Source organism: Scardinius erythrophthalmus (assembly GCF_964197995.2).
Source record: "Scardinius erythrophthalmus genome assembly, chromosome: 6".
Classification (NCBI taxonomy): domain Eukaryota; kingdom Metazoa; phylum Chordata; class Actinopteri; order Cypriniformes; family Leuciscidae; genus Scardinius; species Scardinius erythrophthalmus.
In genome coordinates this window covers 35,868,479-35,872,781 of record NC_138226.1, presented here as the reverse complement: position 1 = coordinate 35,872,781, position 4,303 = coordinate 35,868,479, and positions in this window count along the sequence as shown.

The window sequence follows — 4,303 nt, the reverse complement described above, 5'->3', positions numbered from 1 at the left end:
CACTTTGGGAATCTTTTACCAGGATCATTCCCCCACAGTAATGTTTCCGTATTTTCCTGTTGGAAAATCCTGACACATTACTGTGTGTCTTTGTCAGGAAAACATTACTTACTTTTAGAGTAATCTTTGAGTAAATGATGTTATGTCTTTTTGAATTGGCTTTTAATAATTTACTTCTGTAATTGGCATGATACATTTTTACCTGACAAATAAATGTTAACCTTGATTTATTCTGCATTCTTCTGAAATCATTATTTCCAGTAGATTAATGTGTAGTCTGGTGTTTCCGCAAATCTTTGTCCAGGATAGATCAAACTGAAGGCACTTTGAATGGACCATGGGGCACATCTTAGGAGACCTTCTGATTTCTGACTATTCCCTGACTTAGCATGTTGTATGCTACAAATATTATATAAATTACACCTATGGGTCTGTAGTGTGCGACCGCATAGGGTAAAATATTTGTACTACACCCTCTGACTATTTCAGGACTGGCAAGTTTGTGATCGTGAGCGCGCAGTCGCGACGTGACGTCTCAAAGCGACACTAGGTCCGTAATGAACGAATATTGAAAGTATGGGATAATCAGAATAATCAAAGATCTAAATTAATTCATAATCAATATTTATGAGTATTTTCTAATCAGAAATACGATCTAAATTTGATTATCATTTGAAATTGGAGTCAGATTACGCATAGAGCTGAAGTAATACTAAAACTAGGTTCCAATAAATTAAGTGAACTTCACTGGATCGCTGAAAAGACATACACGCTTTAAACCTTCGCCAGGCCGTTGGATTCCGTCGTTGGGCCAATGGATGGTCCTTACACTTGCTTAGCATTTCTTCCATTGAGTTGTTACGGAATCAAACGAATCAAGAGTTCTAGACTTTGACAGGTTCTTCTTATTTGCTGTCATGTTACTATAGACAACTATGCCTAGGGTCTTGAAGTTCTATCACACCACATGTAGTCACTTACATGTATGCTTACTTGGCATATGTAATTCTTTCGGTATTTACAACACCATTGTTCACTATATGATAAAAGTGAGAAAATTAATCGTGAGAAGAAGTTTATATTAGTTCAAGTTTGCTCTCTGTGTATGTATTGTTCTGTTCCAGTGATGTTCTTTGACTACATCTGAAGGGAAAAGATATCACCTATGGGGTCAAAGCCTGTTCCCCAATGGTATCTGCTGAAGCTTTTGCAAGAGGCATTTATAACCCTCGGGTCCCAGCAAGTTTTCACCAAGGTGGTAGGACCCAGCGGTCCATTTCGCCCCTTTGCATACCTTGTTTATTCGTGTAGCCTGCCTTCCAGATAATCAATATGCACTTGCTTAGCATTTCTTCCATTGGGTTATTACGGAATCAAACGAATCAAGATTTCTAGACTTTGACAGGTTCTTCTTATCTGCTTTCATGTTACTATAGACAACTATGCCTAGGGTTTTGAATTTATATCACACCACATGTAGTCACTTACATGTATGCTTACTTGTCATATGTAATTATTTTGGTATTTACAACACCATTGTTCACTATATGATAAAAGTGAGAAAATGAATCGTAAGAAGAAGTTTATATCAGTTCAAGTTTGCTCTCTGTGTATGTATTGTTCTGTTCCAGTGATGTTCTTTGATTAAATCTGAAGGGAAAAGATATCACCTATGTGGTCAAAGCCTGTTCCCCAATGGTATCAGCTGAAGCTTTTGCAAGAGGTATATATACCCCTCGGGTCCCAGCAAGTTTTCACCAAGGCGGTAGGACCCAGCGATCCTTTTCGCCCCTTTGCATACCTTGTTTATTCGTGTAGCCTGCCTTCCAGATAATCAGTATGCACTTGCTTAGCATTTCTTCCATTGAGTTGTTACGGAATCAAACGAATCAAGAGTTCTAGACTTTGACAGGTTCTTCTTATTTGCTTTCATGTTACTATAGACAACTATGCCTAGGGTCTTGAAGTTCTATCACACCACATGTAGTCACTTACATGTATGCTTACTTGGCATATGTAACTCTTTAGGTATTTACAACACCACTGGTCACTGTATGATAAAAGTGAGAAAATTAATCGTAAGAAGAAGTTTATATTAGTTAAAGTTTGCTCTCTGTGTATGTATTGTTCTGTTCCAGTGATGTTCTTTGATTAAATCTGAAGGGAAAAGATATCACCTAAGGGGTCAAAGCCTGTTCCCCAATGGCATCTGCTGAAGCTTTTGCAAGAGGCATATATACCCCTCGGGTCCCAGCAAGTTTTCACCAAGGTGGTAGGACCCAGCAATCCATTTCGCCCCTTTGCTTACCTTGTTTATTCGTGTAGCCAGCCCTCCAGATAATCAATATGCACTTGCTTAGCATTTTTTTTTCCATTGGGTTATTATGGAATCAAACTAATCAAGAGTTCTAGACTTTGACAGGTTCTTCTTATTTGCTTTCATGTTACTATAGACAACTATGCCTAGGGTTTTGAAGTTCTATCACACCACATGTAGTCACTTACATGTATGCTTACTTGGCATATGTAATTCTTTTGGTATTTACAACACCATTGTTCACTATATGATAAAAGTGAGAAAATTAATCGTAAGAAGAAGTTTATATTAGTTAAAGTTTGCTCTCTGTGTATGTATTGTTCTGTTCCAGTGATGTTTTGTGACTAAATCTGAAGGAAAAAGATACCACCTATGGGGTCAAAGCCTGTTCCCCAATGGTATCTGCTGAAGCTTTTGCAAGAGGCATACCCCTCGGGTCCCAGCAAGTTTTCACCAAGGTGGTAGGACCCAGCGATCCATTTCGCCCCTTTGCATACCTTGTTTATTCGTGTAGCCTGCCTTCCAGATAATCAGTATGCACTTGCTTAGCATTTCTTCCATTGAGTTGTTACGGAATCAAACGAATCAAGAGTTCTAGACTTTGACAGGTTCTTCTTATTTGCTTTCATGTTACTATAGACAACTATGCCTAGGGTCTTGAAGTTCTATCACACCACATGTAGTCACTTACATGTATGCTTACTTGGCATATGTAATTCTTTAGGTATTTACAACACCATTGTTCACTATATGATAAAAGTGAGAAAATTAATCGTAAGAAGAAGTTTATATTAGTTCAAGTTTGCTCTCTGTGTATGTATTGTTCTGTTCCAGTGATGTTCTTTGATTAAATCTGAAGGGAAAAGATATCACCTATGGGGTCAAAGCCTGTTCCCCAATGGTATCTGCTGAAGCTTTTGCAAGAGGCATATATACCCCTCGGGTCCCAGCAAGTTTTCACCAAGGTGGTAGGACCCAGCGATCCATTTCGCCCCTTTGCTTACCTTGTTTATTCGTGTAGCCAGCCCTCCAGATAATCAATATGCACTTGCTTAGCATTTTTTTATTTTCCATTGGGTTATTATGGAATCAAACTAATCAAGATTTCTAGACTTTGACAGGTTCTTCTTATCTGCTTTCATGTTACTATAGACAACTATGCCCAGGGTTTTGAAGTTATATCACACCACATGTAGTCACTTACATGTATGCTTACTTGGCATATGTAATTCTTTTGGTATTTACAACACCATTGTTCACTATATGATAAAAGTGAGAAAATTAATCGTAAGAAGAAGTTTATATTAGTTCAAGTTTGCTCTCTGTGTATGTATTGTTCTGTTCCAGTGATGTTCTTTGATTAAATCTGAAGGGAAAAGATATCACTTAAGGGGTCAAAGCCTGTTCCCCAATGGTATCTGCTGAAGCTTTTGCAAGAGGCATATATAACCCTCGGGTCCCAGCAAGTTTTCACCAAGGTGCTAGGACCCAGCGATCCATTTCGCCCCTTTGCATACCTTGTTTATTTGTGTAGCCTGCCTTTCAGATAATCAATATGCACTTGCTTAGCATTTCTTCCATTGGGTTATTACGGAATCAAACGAATCAAGATTTCTAGACTTTGACAGGTTCTTCTTATTTGCTTTCATGTTACTATAGACAACTATGCCTAGGGTTTTGAAGTTATATCACACTACATGTAGTCATTACATGTATGCTTACTTGGCATATGTAAATCTTTAGGTATTTACAACACCATTGTTCACTGTATGATAAAAGTGAGAAAATTAATCGTAAGAAGAAGTTTATATTAGTTAAAGTTTGCTCTCTGTGTATGTATTGTTCTGTTCCAGTGATGTTCTTTGACTAAATCTGAAGGGAAAAGATACCACCTATGGGGTCAAAGCCTGTTCCCCAATGGTATCTGCTGAAGCTTTTGCAAGAGGCATATATACCCCTCGGGTCCCAGCAAGTTTTCACCAAGGT